Genomic DNA, 22,229 nt, shown 5'->3' with positions numbered 1-22,229 from the left:
ATCAAAGTCAGTTTGGCCAGTGTTCTCCTTCCTGCTGGTTTTGTGCCTTCCATCTTAGCAGGATGAAGCATAACCCTTTCCCCAGATACAAAGTTTGGACTTTCCAGCATCCATAGCTGCTCTTTACAAATCACTCACTTGCATATACTCTGCTGGCAGCTCAACACTGAACAGGGGCAAGTTGCCTGATGGTTAGCTCTAGGTCTACCACAGATGGCAGAAGTATCCATTATTTTGAAGAGCTACTTTGAAAATAGGATGCACAATGTTTAAATGGCACTTAAATGGGGAGGAAGAGTCTATTAATTGTAGCTGAGAGTAGGAGTTGGTTAATAGTGTCTGACTCTCAACTCTTGGGGGAACAAAAGAGAATAGAGCCCTAACTTGACACTTAATTACCCATACGCCCTTCCCCATGAGATCTATGAGTTGAAAGACATTTGAGGACATATAGGCTTTGACTAAAGAGTAACAGGTCTTTTGTTGCATTATACATTGATTTCTATTATAAATATGAGATAATAGTAAAAAATAATAGATTATAATCAAATAGTAGCAGCTGTGTGAAAATTCATAATAAAAGCAGGTGGCCCTTCAGAAAGTTTGCCTTTCGGGGACATATGGATGGATCACTGCTGAAACAAAGGGAATTCTGTCCTCACACTTAATCTCCAGAAAAATCACAGTGGCCCGGGGTAAGAAGCACATCGATTGACACTCCAATATTCATCATTAGAAAACCATTTGATGAGATTGTCTCCAAGCATAGCACATTCACAGAGCACGTGCACGTGTGGATGTGTTTGTTCCTGGGTGTGGGTCGTATACTTCCTGCTGTGTGAATCTCCTTGTCTGAGTTCCCAATTGCCTCGGAAAAGCTAGGTCAGTGGGCTGATGAGATCCGAGATGCTGCTTGCTGACTGGGAGATGCTGCAGGCTGTGTTTCACCGGATTCTTCAAACAGTGGGCAGAAGGTCTATTGCCATCCCGATGTGTTGAGTGCAGCCTTGAATTTTGATTGGGAGGAAAAGCACACCTTTCTCTTCTTCTTTGTCACAGAAGGCTACGCTGAGAATTATTCTCTTGGGAAGCTTCAGAGTGAGGAACTGGTGGATGGAGCGGAGGAGAGGGGGGACAGAGAACACTCTGGGGAGAGCGGGATGCTGTTGTGGTTTCCTTTGCTCTCACCGAGGTTCAGTGAGTGGTTAGTGGGAATTGGAATATTTGATGAATGAGGGCCAATGTATTGTGAGAAAAAGGAAGGGTGTGGCGTGGGGTTCAGCAGAGCCAAGAGCAGCTGAGCAATGAAATCTCCTGGGTGTAGAAGGCAGAACTCTGTGACTGCTTAGGAACTTGGATTGATGGAGAGAGAAAGTAAAGTGCTCTTCTCTACTTTGTAAGATGTCCAGATGTGTTGTTATCCACCTTGTTGCCAGGGTGAGGCAGTCCAGACCCTTTCAACAACACCCGCCTTGTTCCAGTGAGGAAACTAGGCTAGAAAGTGACCCTGCCCATTTGGCTACTCACCAACTTTCTTCCTGCCTCAGTATCAGACTCACTAGCTTTAATCACAACCTCATGCGGCCGACCCCATGCTTAGATACTGATGGTGTCCTGATTAACCTCTAATGTAACTGGACGCGTTCACATGTTTCATAAGTATGGGGAAATGAAGATGCCAATATAATTGTTTTGAAAAACATCAATTGGAAGATGATTCAGGGATGAGAAAGGGAGCTAAACAAGACCTATATCAGATAAATTTATGGGGTGGAAAAAAATAATGTTTGCTTAGTCCTATGATCTGGGCTTTATTTGTGTCTAGATGCTCACGGGTGCAAGTATCTAGTCCTGTTGCACATCTATTAGGGTTAAACTTAAGTTCAGAATTGTAATAGCACAGACTTCCCCCCCCCCCCCCCAGAGTATGTGAAATTGGCTTGGGAAAAAAGCAAACTGTGGTGCATCAGACATTTCTAATGTTTCTATGTAAATAGAAACATAGGTATGCCACGAACAGGTGCCCAGATTTTGCTCTCCAAGGAGAGCCATTACACAAACTGGGGAAAGTATCTTAATTGAAAATGTCTAAGCCTGGTGAGATAGAAAAATAATCTGAATGTGATGAATAGTTCCCATGCACACACACGTTCATTAGGCCAGGAAACACATGGCCAGCACTGTATGCTTGGGAAGAAATACTGTCCATGAAAGCCAGTTTATCTTAGCTCTCCCATAACAGTATCTATAATACTAACGCTTGTTCAGGGAAGAAGGAAGGAGTATGAAGAAGGCATGGTGGACTTGTTGGTATTCTCCTCGTTGGCTCTTTCAGTGCTCATGTAGCCATGAATATTCAGTGTGTTTTTCTTTCTCTTTCATTCTATGCTTTCTCCCCCCACCAGAGGAAAGTGTATTGGAAGGCAGCACACAGCCCAGGTAGTTTAGCTTTATTGTGCAATCAAGGCATAATAACATTGGAAGTACAGTCCCTACTACACTGTGCGCTAATTTTGTCCTGCCGAGGCTCCCGATCCAAGTTCTGCATCTCATTGCTGCTGAGTTCTGTTCCTGCTCTCACGGAGCACGGATGGCACAGGACAAACTCGCTGCGCCATAATCCAGAAATTTGGTGCGCCTCAGTGGGAAAACTAGAGTGTGTACAAGGCACGAGGAGACAAGAGTAACAGGCACCTTATGGGAGAAAACAAAACAAAACAAAAACAAAAACAAAGAAAACAACAGCTCAGGGAATGTTGACACTTTGTAGCAATTGGCTGGAGATGGTTTCTGGCATACAGAGAGTATCAATTGTTGCTTGTAAATTACAACCCCTGCTTTCTTCTTCAGTAAAGACCGGGTCTTACAGTGCTGTGAAGAGAGCATGGAAAGATGGACCTGGTGGCATTAAAAGTCTGAGCACTGACCGTCCGCTCTTAGCTTTCGGTACCATCAGCCTTTTCTTAGGTCCAGCGTTAAGACGGCTAACTTACCGAGGTGGAAGACAAATTGGGCTCTTTGGAGGAAGTAGGTACCTTCTTTCCTCATTAGGCCCTAAGAGAACCATCGGTCGACTCCAGTTTTATTTAGTCTCCATGGTCTTTCACTAAGTGGTCCCCCGGGTATAGCTTTCTGGTTCCACCCGGATAGACAGCGGAGATGACATCCGAGCACAAAGGCATTTTGCCCTCTTAAAAAGAGGCTTGGAATGGCCTAGTTGTCTCGTCTTATATATTCTCTCAGAACTTGGGTATGCGAGAGACTGGTTAGCAGTCACTACTGTGTCATTATTTTAAATATTTGTCACCCACGGAACTGGCCATGGCAAATGCCCCAGTTTGCATTGCTCTGAACGTTTATTTTAGAGCATTTTCCCCATTTTACATACAGGACTCTGTATAGGCAAATTTTGGCTAGGTGGAATAAAGGGAGCTGAGAGTCTCATGGAAAGTTCCTAGGATCTGGCTTTGTCAGATCCTGCCCTCCCTCTTGGAACATTTAATGGCCGGTCCTCAAGGTAAGTTTCCCTCCTCAAAAGACCTCTGACCCAGAAGCAGAAGGGTTTCAAACCATGGGCTACAAGGACTTTTGCTGGTGGGCTCAGAAGCTAAGAGAGTCCGTTCACAGAAACCCAGGAGTTGAGAATGACGTCTCCTCTGTCCAATCAAAGGTGAGAGTTTCCCTCCGGTCCCCGCCTCCCTCTCCCCGCGGCCCCAATAACTGCACTCTGAGGCCCCGGCCTCTGCTGTCAAGTAGCTAGGGTGGGCTCCGCCTAGGCGAAGAGTGGCGCTGGTGGGAGATGCACTCCCAGCTGTTGGCGGCGGGAGCGGGAAAGCTGTAGGGCCCAGGCAGCGAGGCGGCGACAGGAGTGTGGAACAGGTAGGAGGCAGGCTCGCCCTTCTGCAGAGCGCAGGGAAGGCGTGCTTCCCAGAGGCCACCCAGCCCCTGCCCCGCCCTGGTTACCCCCGGCTCCCGGGGTAGCTGTAGCTGTCACCTATGACACCAATCAGAAGATGGCATGGAACGGGTGGTGGTGGTCTGGATGCAGGAGCCAGGGTGATGCGCCGGGAAGGGTTGCTAAGAGGGGCCCCAAGGGGCAGCGCGTCTGGGCAACTTTCCTCGCAGACGATGCGGCTGCCTGCAGGGTGAGGCCTGGGGTTTGCCCTGTGGATGAGGCAGGGGGCTGGGGGTGCAGACGTGCCAGCTGCCTGAGCTGCAGGTCCTGTGTGCTCCTCAACTGCTCTGCATGCCCGGGCGCCGCCTGCTCCCCTCCCCCGCACCTGCCGGGTACCCTCCAGTGCAGCATTGGCTGCGGGCACTTGCCTTGAGGGAAGCAGGGGCTTGCGTGCGCTTCCCCTGGCTAAAAACCCTTAGGGCTTGGGGAGAATCTCGGCATTTTTCTGATGAATCCAGTCTGAGAAAAAGCCAGTGTCCCTTCTCCACAAGGTGCTGCCTGCGGACTGGGCAGGGCAGAAAGGCAGCTTCCCGCTGGCCTGGCTGTTTCCTACCGGGGGAACTACCACTTCATCTAGTCAAGTGACTGTCAGGATGGGCTCCAAAGCATCCTCCCTGGGTGACCGCATTTGGGCACTGGGTGTTGGCCCAGTGCCGGTTCCTGCTGGAATCAGGTTGCTGGTAGCAATAGGGAGAAGAATTGTAGGGAAATCAGACACCCTGCTGGGAAAATTCCTGGAAAAAAAATGGTGGGAAAGAAGCAAGAAGTGTGAGTGGTGTAGCCATTTCTGGCTGTCCTTTTTTTCCCATGCCAAATCCAGCATGGGCATCTCTATGGGTGCCTGTGTGTGCACATCTCCAAGGTGGAGGAGCTATATTTAGCTCCTGCGCAGCCAGCCGGTTTCTTTGCTGCGGAGCAGGCTGCCTTGGCCTTCTCAAGCAATCTGCAAGCACTGGGTGGGAGGGGTAAAGTAGAATCAAATTCTTCATTGGGGCAAAGCCAGGGAAGAGAAACTCGGAGTAACAACCCCTCTACCTCCACACTCGGAATACTGTTTCTGTAGCATACAGACAGGGATGTGCTCCAACATTATTTCAAATGCATTCCTGGGTCTTATCCCGCGTTTTTCGGACTCACGGTGCGTTATTGACCTTTGCAGCTTGAGCTATAACATGCATCGCATTAATATATGTCGTATCTGTGATCTTTTATTAACTCATTGGTGCACGGTATTATGCGCACGCATGTGTACCTTGGTTCTTTGGAAATAGATATATTCATGCGGTAACTTGTAGCTAGCTACTCTCTGGGGTCTGGAAAGGACCCACCCACTTTTCAGGATGCAGGACTGTGGAAGTGGAATAACACCTGAGATAGTTTTGATATAAGTCCTTGGGCACATGTTTCTTGTGGCTGATACAAATTTGTGCTGACATGATATTCCAGATTTATTTGTATAGCATGGACTTTCTTTTATAAATATTTGTACGCTTTTTTTTTTTTTTTTTTTTTTTTTTTTTTTTTTTTTTTTTTTTTTTTGCCACTGTCCATTGGAAAAAATGAGATTTGGAAGGAACAAATGGTGGGCTTAAAATCTGTCTCGATTCTCAATTCTACCTAAAGCCTACTGTGCGCTTCTCTTTAAAAAAAAAACACACACTCTGCAGTTTTCCATAGCCATTAGTCCCTGTAATTAATTTAAATAGTGTTGATATCAGCAATAATATGTGCTGGGGTAACTTTTTTCTTTACATGTTTCAGAATTAATTTCTGAACTCCTAAATAGTCTAATATATCAGAGGGGGATGGTGATGAATTTGTTACCCAGACTGCCTGATTATCTAATTTGGAGAGTGTTTCATTTTCTTAGAGTTTTAGTCTCATGGTATTCCAGGAAAGAATAACAGTATTGATGACACCTAGGTTTGTTAGGAAGCTTTTCTTAAAAAAACTGAGCATGTGGGAGTGGGCACACTGTATGTGAATAAGCGGAGATAGTATTGATTATAATACAGGATCCAAGTTTATCATTTACATGCAGCTTTTAAAGCCACAGCTTGGAAGATAATACGTGTGGAAACCTCATTCTTCACACTTAGTCTTATGCTGGCCAACCATATGTATGCACCTGTTTTATTGTCTAGCTAGACAACGAAATGCCTTTCTGAAAAACAGTTTTACTAATTAAGTTTTTATAACTTGAGAGAACTAGAATCACCCAGAAAGAGGAAAGCCCAGTTGAAAAATTACCACCCTCACCCTGTCCTGTTCACTGGGTATTTTCTTACTTTCTGATTGATGCAGGAGTGCTCGGTCCACTGTGGGCAGTACCATCCCTACTCAGTGGCACCTAGGTTATAAAAGGAAGTAGCTGAGCCAGCCAGAGAAAGAACTCAGTGGTCTTTGCTTTGGTCAGTATATTATCACAGTAATGCCCCACAAACAAACAAAGAAACAAATACCCAACAAAAACAAACAAACAAACAAACAACCAGCCAAATGGACCAGGACATTATGACCTATATTGCATTATAATTACCACACTGAAAGTCCCAGGCAGGCTCAAAGACAAATGCTAAATGTGTATCATCATGGCAAATTATTCTCATCAGTGTTGCAAAGAATTTGAGGCTCATCTATTTGTCAATAGAGAGCAAAATTGAGGGCTACTTTTGGAAACACTATTTCCATTATCCTGCCCATAATGACTCATGGCTAATTTGAGGGTGTTTCCGTATTCTTACCCCAGAATGACTCAGTTGTCTAACACAGGTGATGACTAGGTTCTGTTTATACCATATATTTTCTCTTGTGCTCTACACAGCCAACCAGAGAGTTAGGTAAAAGATAGGTTAGATTTCTACAAGTAAAAGACAAATATGAAGTCATCACTGGCCCTGGGGACACTCTCCAAGTTCATGTTCTCCTTCCTCAGATCTCTCTCATCTCTAGTCCCCACCATAATAGTCCCATGCAACTGGTTGCATTTTCCATGGTGCATGCATTACCCCACCTCCCCACCCCCATCAACATTCTCTGTTCTCTGCCATACACAACCCACCCACGTTGTATGTACTTGTCCAGTCTCTTGATGTCTTCAGTCAAGTGCTACCATTTCTATACACAAACTGTCAATCCTCTGCATCATCTTCTAGAATCTATGCTAAGTCAACTGGAAGCTCCCTGCTCTTCCGGTGCGGTGTTTGCTTTCTGCTTATTGTCTGTTGCTCTTCCCTTCTGACGGCTATTTTCCATGTTTTTTTTTCTTCTCTTCCCCCAAATTTCAGTTGTTGATACCACAATCATCTGTTGTCCAGTTTTCTTATTTTGCTAAAGCCTCCTTTCTTGCTCTCCCTATTTTGGCTTTCTTTCCCAACCTCTCAAATGACATGTTTTCCTCTGCACTTCCATTTCTATTAAATTCCTGATAGTCATAAATACTGTCCTGATTAAGGGTATAGGCTCTGTGTGCAGGGGTGTTCATTATGTACATATATAAAAATGTACACCTCACCATTAGGGTCTACAATAACACTGCAGAGGCTTTCCTGGTATATTTTAGGATAACACATGTAAAGCATTCAAGAAAGAAATTGGGCATCAGTAATTGTTTATTAATTAATAACTGTTATAGTATTATTTGTAATTATAATATACGTATGAAGCATCCCTGTTTGCCTCTCCCCATTGATAAGCATCAGCCCTAAGCTGGCCTTTAGTAATGGATACTATAACTTTCCATACACTTTTGTTTGTGATCAATGCTTTCTAAGCCTTCCTCTCCTCTAGAAGTATCCACCATCCATTCAGAATTATTCTAAATTCTAACGTGTATTCTCTGTTATCCACCATAGCAAATTCTTCTTTTATTATAAATCTACTTTGGTGCAGTGGCAATAAATCATGTCTGCCAGTATAGAAACTTTCATCCAAGAAGCCACAGATTACTTAAGAATGAAGTATGTGGGCTGGAGAGATGGCTCAGTGGTAAGAGCACTGGCTGCTCTTGCAGAGGTCCTGAGTTCAGTTCCCAGCAACCACATGGTAATTCACAGCCATCTGTAACGGGATCCAATGCCCTCTTCTGGTGTGTCTGAGGACAGCAACACTGTACTCATATATAATAAATAAATAAATTTTTTAAAAAAAGAATGAAGTTAGATTCTTGTCATTGTTTCTCCCTTATTTTGAAACCTTTTGTTGGCAGCAAGACATACTTGGGTCACATTTATAAGAAGGACTGAGCTGTGTGTCGTTGCTCATGTAGCAGAAGGATGACACGTTGCTCACTATGGCCGAACAAAAGTTTATTGTATAAAATATTCAAATGTATGTAAATATGTAGTCATGTTCTTAAACTTATGATAAAATGGGAAATCTATTTATTTAAAAGAAAACACAGAATTGTTAAGGAAAACTTACAAATAAAGAAAATTATACCCTATAGAGGGATATTTTCAATTATAAAATTTTCCTTTCCTTTTCTTTTGTCTTTCCTTCCTTCTCCCTTCCTTTTATTCGTTCTTCTTTTGTCTTTCTTTTGACAAGTTGTTTGGTTAGAATAGAATTCCCTGTAGTTCATATGCTTACTACATAGATGAGGCTGGCCTTGAACTCACAGAGATCTGTCTGCCTCCCTCTCTAGTGCTAGGATTCAAGGCATATGACACCATGCTATTTTTCTTATTACTGTTGACATATGTAGACGTTTTCAATCTCTACCCTTGACTGTTAAGTATAGGGACAGTGACTAGTGGCCTTTGAGATCCACCTTACCTTTGCATCAGACACTGAAAATTTATCCTTTTTGTTGATTATTCTTATTAAGGAAGTATATATGGTTTCTACATGTAAATTGCCATTACAGTATTCCTAGATTTCCCTAGTTAAGGAACTGAACATAAATATATATGTTTTGCATTTATGGTTATTTTATTACCATAGTGTATTAAAAGTTACTCCTGATCTCTCATGTTTTTGTAACCTCTTAGTAGATACTGATAAACAACTTCTCGACAGCCCATGCACAGATTTATCTTCCACCAATGGCTATACCAACTTGGCTGGACTGGAGAGATGGCTCAGTGATTAAAGAGCACTGATTGCTCTTCCAGAGGTCCTGAGTTCAGTTTTCAGCAACCACATGGTGGCTCACAACTGTCTGTCATAGGCTATAGCAATTTGGCAATGCACTGTAGTCACTGACACTTAGCATTAAGGTTTTGAAGGTGACAGTTTGATAGTAAAAGCTATGTATAGAGTTCTTTTGCATTGCTTCCCTGTGCACTGGGGTGAGTTTATAGAAGGCCAGACTCATTGGCTACCTGTGTTTCTCAATTTGTGAAGCTGAGCAGGACACTTGCATATGCCTTTGTTCCCCATATTTCTGCTTTTGGATTTATGAGGAGGCTGGAAGAGGGAGGCACAAACACTGGAGTTAGAAATGCTTCTCACTTTGTGCCCAGTCTGACTTTGAACTCACCTTTAGGTTTAGGTTGGCCTTGAACTTATGGCTATCACGTTATGGTAGAATCTTAAACTGGAATTGCACATATGAACTGTTGTGCCTGGCTGTGCCTTTCTACAAACATGTTTCATCATACAGGCACTTATAAACTTACTTCCGTTTATCAATTGATCCACATTGTTACTTTGTACCATGTCAAAGCTCAGAGAACTACCTTCTGCCACCCAGTGGAACTGGATAGGAAAGGTCAGGAATGAACATCATTGACTTCTTTCATCCACTAAAGCAAGCTTGAACCTGTGTGTATCTTATGTCTGTCCTCATGTGCTCCTATATTATATTATATTATTATATTATATGTACATATATAATATAATATCAGCCTATAATGTTCCCATTATTCTTCCTGTGGTTCTTCCAGTAAGTAGATGGCTCCTTAATTCTTCCTGAGCCTCCATTGTCTATCCTGAAAATATCACAGGGCAAAACTTACAAGAGAGGATATTAATGACTCGGTTACTCAGTCAGAGCAGGGCACATTGTTTGCACAATTATCTGAATGACTCAAGCACTAAATCTGTCTCTGCTAGGATTATCCAGATGGTCCCTAATTCAGTGGATAATTGCTCAGCCCTGTGCTTGAGAATGTAGACTGGACTGTGTGTGTCACACCTTTTCTGTACTATTTTGCTGCTTTTTATTTTAATGTTCCTGATTGGTCACTCTAGGTTCCTTATGTCAGTGTACCTGGTCCATAACTTGTTCTCTTAGACATATCAAGGACTATAACAGAGTTTGGTAGCAAACCCCATTCAGGTAACCGCTGTATAACTGGTGTAAGTTAACCTTTTAAACCCTTTGTTCAATGTGTGGCAGTTTGAATAAAAATGGATAGATTTCATAGGCTCATAGGGAGTGGCACTATTAGGAGGTGGGGCCTTGCTGGAGTAGATGTGGCCTTGCTGGGGGAAGTGTGTCACTGGGGACAGGGTTTGAGGTTTCAAATGTTCAAGCCAGGCCCAGTGTGGTACTCTCTTCCTGCTGCCTGATGGTCTGGATGTAGAATGTGTCATCTACCTCTCCAGCACGATGTCTGTCTGCATGCCAGCGGGAAGATAGTGGGCTAAAGCTCTGAACTGAGAACCAGCCCCCAGAGCAAGGTTTTCCATTAAAGGAGTTGCTGTGGTCATGGTGTCTCTTCACAGCAGTAGAAAATCTAATCAAGACAGTGTTTTAAATAAAAACTGTTCAGTGTTCACAGACGCTCCCTCCGGTCTTTTTTCCATAGTCTTTCTATCAAGTTCATTTTCCACTTCACATCCACAGCTCTCTTTCCAAAGAAAATTTCATAATGACATCCCCAGGCTAAAGGCATTTGAATGGGGCCTGCCCTTTTATTTCCCAAGGTCCTTTGCTTTTCACCTGAAGTCATTTGTCAGTAGTCCTGATTAAGTTTTTAAACTTCGTTTCTGGGTCTGCAGATCTCTAGTCGCTAACCATGCCCAGGTTACTCACTGGCCTCCCTTCCCACCATTCATGCTTTCCAGTCTCCTCCCTGACATCAGTCACTTGTCTCTTTGTCAATCTTTTAGGTGCCCTGCCTAACTCCTGCTGCCAGTTAGGTTTTACCATTTCTAGACTTGCTTGTTCTGGCCTTGTGTTTTCAGCACCTGTGTACCTTACGGATTAATTGAGATACTATACACAGCATCTCAATTAATCTGTAAGAACAAGACCCTCACATTGTATTGCATTCAATTGTTTCCCACAAAAGAGTGTTCCCTGAAGAACAGAGGCTATTACTAATCTTTCCTGTGCCCCAGGAGGCTTTCACATACGTTTTGTATTTTGTATTTCTTAAGACATGAGGAATAGGATGACAAGTCTAAATTAGTTTTCGTGATCTCATCAAAGTATTCACCTTTGCCTTGAAAAAGGCAACGGATAAAACTATAAGCCATGGGGGGCTTTCATATTTCAAATTTAATATCCTGATTTTGTGGTTTATGTAAGATAGATGCAAGGTTTTAATGATTTTTTGGTAGTGAAAATCCTTGCCTAGGACAGGATAGTTCTAGAATGCTAGATCTCTAAGTTAAACAGTCCTGCATTTCATGAGAAAGGAGACATTCGTGAACACATGGACACTATAAATATTGGCTGGAATATAATACTGTCAGAAGTAATTTTTTTTCTCTGCTTGATTAAATTCTCATGGTCCTCTTTGATATTTTACATTGGTCTACTAAGCGTACTGTCTGTGGGTATGCTTTTGACAGATGACAGCCAAAGGCCTTAACACTACATGTCCCACTTCCCTAAGAAGGGCTACCTTGTTTCATACTCATGAGGTGACTTCATTTTAATTAGTAAAATAAAGGAGAGCCAGTGTCTGGGTGGGGTAAGGGATGTGGAGAGAGGGGGCAGAGAGGAGAAGACAGGGGAAGGACTGAGAGAGAGAGTTCCAAGATGGAGATCCAGAAGGATGAATTAGATCCAGGTGGGGTTAACTGGCATTAAGTAGCTATGAACATTTAAGAATCTTATAGGTCTAATATCTCATATAGAAGGACAGTTTGTATCTTTGTCTATTTGATGAAATCTTGTTGTGTAGAGGGTTTATGGATTGAGAATTGAACATATAAGCCTGTATGAAAATCTATCAGGCTATAGAGTCATGTTTGTGTTGGGTTTTGGAATAAATAAATACCCTGGGACAGAGGTGGAAAACAGGCAGTGGGAAACCACCAAGGGAAGGGAGTTGAGCAAATGGAATGAGACCCTGGTGGCAGCTTGGATCAGGCAACAGAGGTGCACACGCCTCTGTACTAGAGTCAGATCTACGTAGTGAGACCTAGGGGCCGATAAAGTGATAAATCTTTTTTATTTTTTAATAAATACTACAACAAAAAGTTGGGGGATACTCCTAGGTAGAGATGCTCAATATTTAGCCTTTTAGTTTTGCTGCTGATGGAATTCTATACAGTCTGGAAGATGTATAGGAGTCATATCAAAAATCAAATTTTGGGGGGGAGGTGGGACCTAAAATCATGAGAAAAAATTTATTTCTCAAATGATGGCACTTTGAGCAGTAATCTGCCCTGTCTGGAATGTAAATGTGTTGGGATATAAGAATTAATTTTCTCTCAAGTTTGCAAATGTGTCATCCCTATAATCTCCTTTCAACAATTAACAGTAACCACTTATTGGACATCATAGTGAAAATCATGATTTTCAGTGTGTTACACAGGGCATCTCTGCACCTTACAAATTTAGTGCAGTGGGCTTTGAACATGTACCAGACTGCTGTGTAAGTCAGGAAATGAGAGGTGTTAAAGAGCAAATATAAAAATGATAATATGCATCCGGATTCCACAGCTTTGTTGTGTGTCTGTTTGAAGTGTGTGTGTGTGCATGTGTCTTAGAGTATACATGGACATGCCACAGCATGTGTGTGCAAGTCTGAGGACAACCTCAAGCATCTTCACCTTTTACCCTGTTTGAGACGAGGTCCCTCTATTGCTTGGCGCTAACCAGTGTGAATAAATGCTCCAGGTTTTAATCCTCCTATTAATTCTGTGCCCAGTTCTTTCTGCAAGTTGTGGTTTGCACAGTCTAAGTCTATGCTCACCAATACATTGTGCTAACTCAAGGAATTAAATCATCCTAAATTTGCAAATGTTTTATTCATAGATAGCTAATAAACAAAAAGGTCTTCCACTGTGGCAATTTAAATGATATTTCCCAAACATGAATTAGATCTTTACAATGTACCATTTAAATATTTATTATTATAATTTTGACTCAAACATCAGACTTTTATGGCTTTCTGACCTAATTTCCCTTCCTACTACCACAAAACATTAACAGTAATTCTATCCTAAGGCTTATAATCTGACCACATTTAATTGTCATGGTAACTGAAAATGCAGATCCGTATCTGCAGCTGTCGGGGTGCCTGCTAAGATCTTATAAACAGTGTAATATTTCAGTCTGAACATTGAGTTGTTTAATACAACAGACTTTTATTTCAGAAAATGCCAGTGTACAATATTTTTATACATCAGATGCAATACATTTTAATTGAAAATATTTTTAAATGACTAATGGGTTGATTCAATTATGGACTTCACATGTCCCTTTAGGGTTATTATAACCAGGATTACTAGAAAACTGCCTGGTTTCTCACAGTTAGTTTAGATATTTGGGCTCATGCATAGTTTGAATGGTGATGAACATGATACCCGCTTCCAGTAAAACACGTTTAATCTTCTTTTATTGAAAGCAGAGTTTTTTATTCATACAATATATCCTGGTTTTCCTTCCATTGACTTCTCCGGGTTCATGAGCACCACCTGTGTCCCCCCCCCCATAACTGCTAGATAACTTTCTAGTCTCATGCTAGAAAGCAAACACACACATCTGTCATAATTCTTTATAATACAACTGTATATAATCAAATAAAAATGAAAAATAAAACTTTTAGAAGGACCAGACACACATTATGAAACAAAGAAGCTCTGAAGATGTCCTTGAGTTCTTTTCCGTTGGCCATCTACTATTGGGCCAGCACCCTACCCTGCGGACTTGTTGGTTTTCCCAGTGAGACCTGAAGATAACCCAAGTTCTATTTACAAATGACTGTCAGTTGGAAATAGCTCTGGGCTAGAGATGGGGTCACATGTTCACCTTTCAGCTTTAGGACCCCATCTGATGTAAAGGTTTGTTGACCCTGTGCACACCACCTCAGTCTCAGATAACATGTATGTGTGAGGGTTATGTGTGTCATACATGTTTCAGTCTTGTGATGTTTAGAGGTTAGGTGGCCTCTATCCCATCTGGCTCTTACAATTTTTTGCCTACTCTCCTGCAGAGTTTCCTAAGCTCTACAGGAAGTGTTTTATGGAGATATAAATCCTCTGAAGACCTGAATATTCTCATTCTCTCTCTCTCTCTCTCTCTCTCTCTCTCTCTCTCTCTCTCTCTCTCTCTCTCTTTCTCTCTCTCTCTCTCTCTCTGTCTGTCTCTCTCTCTCTGTCTCTCCCCGCCCCCCGAAATATTTTCTTGTGGACCTCTGTACTTGTTCCCATCTGTTCTATGAGTACAGAGGAATATGCTATTAGGAGTCATTTTACTTTATTGCTGCATTCCTTTTGTAGATCAGTAGTAGTTCTTTTGCCACCAGGTCCTTGGGCTATCTAATCTCACAGTTTTGGTTACCCAAGTGGGATTGAGTAAGGCTTTCATTTCATGAAGTGCCCCCTAGGAACTTGGGCTATCTAATCTCAGGTTCTTGGTTACCCAAATGGAATTGAGTAAAGGTTCCGTCTCATGGAGAATGCTTTAAATCAAAACAGATATTTGTTGGTTACTCCCACAAGCTTGGTCCCACCATCACGGTTGCAGATCTTGTAGGCAGGACACCATTGTAAATAAAGGTTAATAGCTGGGTTGATATTTAAGTTTCTCTGAAAGCATGCAGAGTATCTTCCTGTACCAAAGATGCTAAAATGTAGGGAAGAAGAAGATTCTTATATAGGCACCAGCTCAAATTCTCCATGTTCAATGAGTTACGTATGTGTTGTCTTTAGAAATGGGGCCTCTCAGTCAGATTGTGGAAAGTAATCTATAAGGTTCACAAGAACCTGGGTTGTTTGGGGGTTCCCATGAGACCACTTTGATCAGCAACTTTGGATTCTGTATAATCTACTCCCTATTCTGAAGCTCCAATTGGTGAAGAGAGTTGACCAGTTGGAACTCTATCTCCCCATATGTTTGGCAACTTTGTTGTCTAGATGACATGTCTTGCTGAGAATATGGTGTTGAAGTCACACACTATCAGTGTGGGAGGGTCAATATGTGATTGAAGCTTGTTTCTTTTGTGAACTTTGGTGCCCTTGTGTCTGGTGAATAGATGTTAAGAATTGTGGAGTCTTGGTGGATTTTTCCTTTAATGAGTGTGTAATGTTGTTCCCCATCTCTCTCTCCCTAGCTTTTGCTTGAAGTTTATTTGTCAGATGTGAAAATTGCTACACCAGCTTGGTTATGAGTTCTATTTGTTTGGAATACATTTGTTCCCCGAGGTAATGCCTATTTGTGATGTTAAGGTGCTTGTCTTGGATGCAGCAGAAGTCTGGGTCCTGTTTTTACATCCGTTCTGTTAGTCTGTGTCTTTTTATTGGAGAAATGAGACAATTGATGTGAGAGTTATAAATGGCCAGTTTGTTGATTCGTTTTAGTTTTTTCCTGTGGTATTTTTATTTTTATATTTTCTGATTTGCTGGTCTGAGATTATTTGTTCCTTGTTCCCCCATCCCCCAAGGTTGAAGTTAATGTCTTTGGGTAGTCTTTCCAGTGTCACTGGTAGTGTAGGATTTGTACATAGATGCTGCCTAAAATTCGTCTTATCTTTCTGTCTCCATCCATTGTAATTGAAAGGTTTGCTGGGTATAGTGATCTGGGCTGACCACTGTGGTATCTTAGAGTTTGTAGAACATCTTTCCAGGCCATTCTGAATTTTAGAGTCTTCACTGAGAATTCAGGCGCTCTTCTAATGCATCAGCCTTTAGATGTTACTTGATGTTTTCCCCCGTGAGCTCTTAAGATTATTTCTTTGTTCTGTACACTTAGTAACTTAGTATTTTTATTATTATGTGTTGAGAATATTTTCCACTGCTCTAGCCTATTTGGTGTCCTATTCTGTTTTTGTTTGTTTTTCTTGTTTTGTATGTACCTTATAGGCATAGACTTCTTTAGGTTATGAAAATTTTCTTCTATGTTTTTTTTTTTCTAAATATCTTCTGTGCCTTTGACCTAGTTTTCTTCTTCTTTATTGTATTTCCATTATTCATAGATTTGATCTTTTCATAGTGTCCCAGATTTTCTGCATGTATTACGCCTGGCAGTTTTTTAAAAATCCAACATTTGCTTTGGCTGGCATACCCATTTCTTCTATTGTACCTTCAACTCCTGAGATTCTCTCTTCCACATCTTGTATTCTGGGGAGACTTGCGTCCGAGGTTCCCCTTTGGATTCCTAAACGTTTTATTTCCAGATTTTCCTCTTTTTTTTTTTTTAATTGAGTCACTTTCATGTTTTGAAACACGTTATTAATTTTCTCTCCTTCGTGTTTTCATACATTTCTTTAATTGATTTATTCATTTCCTCTTTAAGATCTGTATCATATTTATAAAACGTATTTTCATGTCCTTGTCTTGTGCTTTAGCTATGTTGCAGTGATAAAGGCCAACTGTGGTGAGGGTGCTGGGTTCTGGTGTAGACATATTGTCCTCGCTGTTGTTAATTGTGTTTCTACACTGGTCTGTAGGCATCAGAGTTTGGTGAGTTTGATATTATAGGCACCAGTATCTGGTCTTGTCTTTGTTCGATGTGTGTTTTATCTCTTGGTTTCTGTTGCTTGCTTGTTTTCACGTGGATTCTAGCAATTGAACTCAAGCCCTTGTGTTTGAGCTATCTGAGCTGTCTCTTGGTTTCTAAGACTGTGGGATGGTTTTAAAGATTCTGACATTCATAAGAACAGACTTGGAAAAACATGTACTTTTTTGGTAACAGATTCTTGTTGTTAAAATTTTTTTCTTGAACCAAGTTCCAATTTGTAGTAACAGTTTATTTTTTATTATACAAGTAATGTGATATATATAATATATATGTTATATATATAATATATATGTTATATATATTATATATACCAAATATTATGTGTGTGTGTATATATATTTGGTATATCTGTTCTATTGTTGAATATATGGCTTTGTGTTATTACTTGGTTCTACTACACAAATTTATTATTGTCACATCTTTTCTAATATAAAGGCTCACCATAGCTTCAATTGTCAACTCATTAAAGCTAGAAAGAGGGAACACAACTGCAACTGAGGATTTGCCTCAGCTTCTTTGATGTATGGGCCATTTTCTTAATTTCTAATTGATGTAAGAGGGTCCGGCTTACAGTGAGTTGTACCACCCTTGGGCAATTGGTCTTAGGTTCTACAAGGACGGTGTCTGAGCAAGGCAGAGGAAGAATTTTTAATTTGTGGTTCCTGCTTTGAGTTCCTGCCTTGGCTTCCCTTCATAATGAACTGTAGGCCAATAATACCTATTCCTTCAATGTTGCTTTTGCATGGTTTTAAGACAGCAACAGGAACCTACTCAGAGCAGTGTTGTTTGTTAGAAACAGGCATATTTGTATCTTTCAACAATGTCAGAGTTTATATGCAATAACAATACATTTTAGTTTTTCAGTTATGACTGTGGAGTATTTCTCAATTTAGTCTTACATCTTTAAAATTATATTATTTTTTATTCATGTGCATGCATATATGTGTATCATTTCATGTGTGCCTGTGTGTGCATGTGTGTGTGCATGCATGTGTGTTCTGTACCATATCTTGTATGTAGAAGTATTCACAGGATTTGGTTTCCTCATTAAATCATGTAGATTCCAAAGATTGAATGCAGGTTGTCAGTCTTGATGGTAAGTACCTTCACACACTGAGCAATGCTGCCAGCCCACATCTTAAGCATTTTCTACATGATGTCTTATGTTTGTGTGTGTTATGTCTTATGTCTGTCTGTCTGCCTATCTATCTATTATCTATCTATCTATCTATCTATCTATCTATCTATCTATCTATCTATCTATCTATCTTTATCTATCTTTATCTATCTACCTACCTACCTACCTACCTCCCTACCTACCTAGCTACCTACCTACCTACCTATCTATCTATCTATCTACCTACCTACCTACCAATCTACCTACCTACCTACCTACCTACCAATCTACCTACCTACCTATCTACCTATCTACCTACCTACCCATCCATCCATCCATCCATCCATCCATCCATCCATCCATCCATCTATCTATCTATCTATCTATCTATCTATCTATCTATCTATCCCTCTCTCTGTTTCTCTCTCTCTCTCTCTCTCTCTCTCTCTCTCTCTCTCTCTCTCTCTCTCTGTGTGTGTGTGTGTGTGTGTGTGTGTGTGTGGTAGCTTCCACAGTAACAGCAAATGAAACAAACAGATAGTTTTATATTGTCTTAGTCAGGGTTTCTATTCCTGCACAAACATCATGACTAAGAAGCAAGTTGGAAAGGGTTTATTCAGCTCACACTTCCACACTGCTGTTCATCACCACAGAAAGTCAGGACTGGAACCCAGGCGGATCAGGAAGCAGGAGCTGATGCAGAGGCCATGGAGGGATGTTATTTACTGGCTTGCTTCCCCTGGCTTGCTCAGCCTGCTTTCTTATAGAACCCAGGTCTACCAGCCCAGGGATGGCACCACCCACAATGGGCTGGGCCCTCCCCCCTTGATCACTAGTTGAGAAAATGCCTTACAGCTGGATCCCATGGAGGCATTTCCTCAAGGGAGGCTCCTTTCTCTGTTATAACTCCAGATTGTGTCAAGTTGACACAAAACCAGCTCATACATGTTTTGGTAAGTTATACTTTCTAGGGAGTTTTCCACCTGAGTTTGTTTATTAAAATTTATTTTCTAAATAATTTCATAATAGCTTTTTAATAGCTCCATTCTTTAATGATGACTCTTTTAGTTCATTTAAGTCCTTCCGATAAAAGATGTTTGTGATATATTTTGGATATTTAAAATTTAAATTTAACTTAAATATTTAAATATGTAGAATATTTAAACTTAATTCTGATGCTTTTCATATCCTGGACAACTTTCTATTTCTACAAATTTTTGTCTCAAACAATGCTTTATGCTTTACCATTTGCACTCTGTCTCTCTCTATCTATCTACCTATATCTATCTGTCTGTCTGTCTGTCTGTCTGTCTGTCTGTCTATCTATCTATCTATCCCACTCACTATTAGATCTTTGCATTACTTACAATGCATTAAGAAAAACAGAGCTTTAATAACACTATTTAATCCACTCCCTTCCCACTTTCTGCAGGCTGGAGAAGGAGTGGGAGAACCAGCCCTGTCCTTCACTGGTACAGTGTTGGCTCTTGATGGTGTTGGTATGGTTCCTGTGTCTGCTCTGACACAGTGCTTGGGCCACTGGGGAAACAGGATCTGGGAAGTTTGACTGCATTTACCCTACGCTGTCGCTAGATGGGTGCTGGATTGTAGGGAAGCCACGGGCACCACTCAGGGGTGGGGAAACACAGTCTGAGCTTGGGACAGACAGCTGGATCTGGCTCAGGAGTCACCCCTGCTGGCCTACAGTGAGGTGGGATCTATGCCTGGGCTGAGGGGGAAGAGGTGAGCTCTGGCTGGTCCCACTTGGGAGTCCTTGTCTTGTGGGTGGTTAGCTGCAGGCTTGGTTTGCTGGTGACCTAGGATGGGAGTACAGGGAGGCCTTCTACCCAAGATTGGATGCTGGCTCTATAGGAGAAGGCCTTCTCTGCAGCTCTTGCCCTCAGGTCCCAGAAAAAAAAAAAAAAAAAAAAAAAAAAAAAGGTAGTCCTTGGTTTTAAGGCATTTATTGTCATGATGGATAGTGGATAAGTAAAACCATACCCAGACTTCTCAGAGTGGCCCTGAGAAAATACCTTTTGTAGGGAGGAGTGTCTGGGAAGAAAGGTTAATTAGCTAGGCCTCCAGGCCTTTAGGTAACTCGTTATAATGAAGATCTGTCTTGAGCCTACCTGATCTGTGGTCACATTCTTACCTATGAAGAGGCTTGGGGCATTATCCTATGGACTGATGGCCATGTGTCTATGGAGAGCTGTGGGTAGGGATGGGTGCCTGGTTTCCCATGAAAAGTGAGACTCCTACTGTCCCTTATGGTCACCAGAGTCTCAAGCCTCTCTGGTCCCGGAACCAGAATACCTTTCACAGCCCATAGCTCCACAGCACAGCACTTCAGAGTGTGAACTCCGCACCTAGAATGGGGAACACAGTAGGACTAATTCTGGTGGATTAGTTAGCTGGGTTTCGGGGGAGCTAGCTTGGGCAGTACTGGAGAGCTCACCCTGGTGGTGTGGGCACAGGAGAGCTGGTGAGAGAGTTCTGAAGATCCAAAGGAACAACAGGCTATCCAAGAGGCATCCTGGTGAAGATCTAGTATTGATAATGTAGTAGAGGCCAGACATCTCAAATCAGATCAATGACTCCTTGCAATTTACAATTGCAAGTAAAGAATGATAGATAAAAGGGTTTGCTGTGTGACACACTGACACAGTACAGCTTCCATAAAAATCCTATTTTATTTTATTTTATTTTATTTTATTTTATTTTATTTTATTTGGGGAGTGGATTGCAATGGTCCATGTTGGATATAAGGACAGATGAATATGAATGGAATTAGTGTCTGTGATATGAAATTCACACACACACACACACACACACAGAGAGAGAGAGAGAGAGAGAGAGAGAGAGAGAGAGAGAGAGAGAGAGAATCAAGTAAAAAAATTTAAAAAGAACAACATTCAATACATACTCTTCAATATATCAGGTAACATTTCTCAAATACAGACTAATAGAGTCAAATGTCTGGCAAAGAACTTTTCTTTACAGAACCCCCCACCTATAAGTTGATTTAGTTACTTGTTATTAGGAGAAAATACCCCCAACAGATGCAATGTATAAGAAAGGGTTTTCATTTCATTTGTTTGTTTGCTTGCTTTGGCTTGCAGTAGCAGGTTACAGTCTGCCATAGAGGAGCCATGGCCACAGGAGCTTAAACTATCTGGTCTACCATGAGAATGTGAGGAAAGAGGGAGAGAGAGAGAGGAGAGAGAGATGCTTATCTCAGCTCACCTTTTCTTTTCTCTTGTGTATATGTGTGTTTAAATCTAATTAAGGATTTTTTAACTATCATTAATTACTTCAAATTAAATTGTAATTATATCTTCCCCCATCCTCTTTACTCCCTCTACCCCTTCCCATGAAATACCCCATTATCACTTCCTTAGTTGATATTCCTAAATATATAAATACAACCCATTCATTTTATTTAGTGTTACTTGTATGTGTATGATTTCAGGGACGATTATTTGGTGTAGGCTAACCAATGAAGGACCTCATCCCTGAGGAAGACTAATTCCCAGAATCCCTTAATTACCTCTTCTTTGTCCATGGGTGAGGCCTCATGAGATTTCCCCCTTCTATCTTAGCATGTATCATATTGTTGTATTTGTTCGGGTTTTGTTTAGGAAGCTATGTCCTTGAGATATCATGGGTGTAGCTTCCCTGTGATGTGTAGGAGACACCATATCAAAGAACATTTCCTAGTCCTTTGGCCCTATAGTCTCTCCATCCCCTTTTCTGTGATCTCCAGTCTTGAGTGCAGGTGTTATAATGTAGATATATTGGTTGGGGCTGGCATCCTACAATCATTTTCTATCTATGATTTTGATTGGTTGGATTTTCTATAATGGTCTCCTGCTGCAAAAAATGTATATTTCATTTTTTTAACAAGAAATGAAAGTGTGGGTATAGAAGTAGATCTTTAAAATGCAGAGAACTTATGACATCATCTTTGTCAATTTGGGATGCCTTAGTCAATATGATTTTTTTTCTAGTTACCTCAATTTGCCTCAGATCTTAATTTTCTTTACAGATGAGTATTGTCCACATGGTACTTGTATCTCATTTTTGTCATCTGTTTGGTAGTTGAAGGACATTTAGTTTCCTTCTGTTTTCTAGCTATTGTGAGCATAATGATAAGAAAACTTGCTACAAAATTGTCATTCCCCAATCTTCCAAATCCTAACATTCCTAATATTCCCATTACTGACTTTATTTTTCTATAAGATGTTATAAAACTCAGTTGGTAAAGCTTTGTACAGTAATAAGTAAAAAGAAAA

At 41.2% G+C, this 22,229-nt stretch overlaps 1 protein-coding gene across 1 annotated transcript in view; it reads left to right on the top strand.

The window, feature by feature from the left end:
• Positions 1 to 3,793: 3,793 nt before the first annotated feature.
• CNTN1 (contactin 1) overlaps positions 3,794 to 22,229 on the top strand; it is a gene marked incomplete at its 3' end in the record, with an annotated part of 264,052 nt that continues 245,616 nt past the window's right edge. Inside the window, exon 1 of the mRNA XM_080939261.1 lies at positions 3,794 to 3,879. The remainder of the gene's footprint in view (positions 3,880 to 22,229) is intronic.

This window comes from Micromys minutus (assembly GCF_963924665.1).
Source record: "Micromys minutus genome assembly, chromosome: 27".
NCBI classification, from domain to species: domain Eukaryota; kingdom Metazoa; phylum Chordata; class Mammalia; order Rodentia; family Muridae; genus Micromys; species Micromys minutus.
This window is presented reverse-complemented; position numbering and strand designations above follow the sequence as displayed.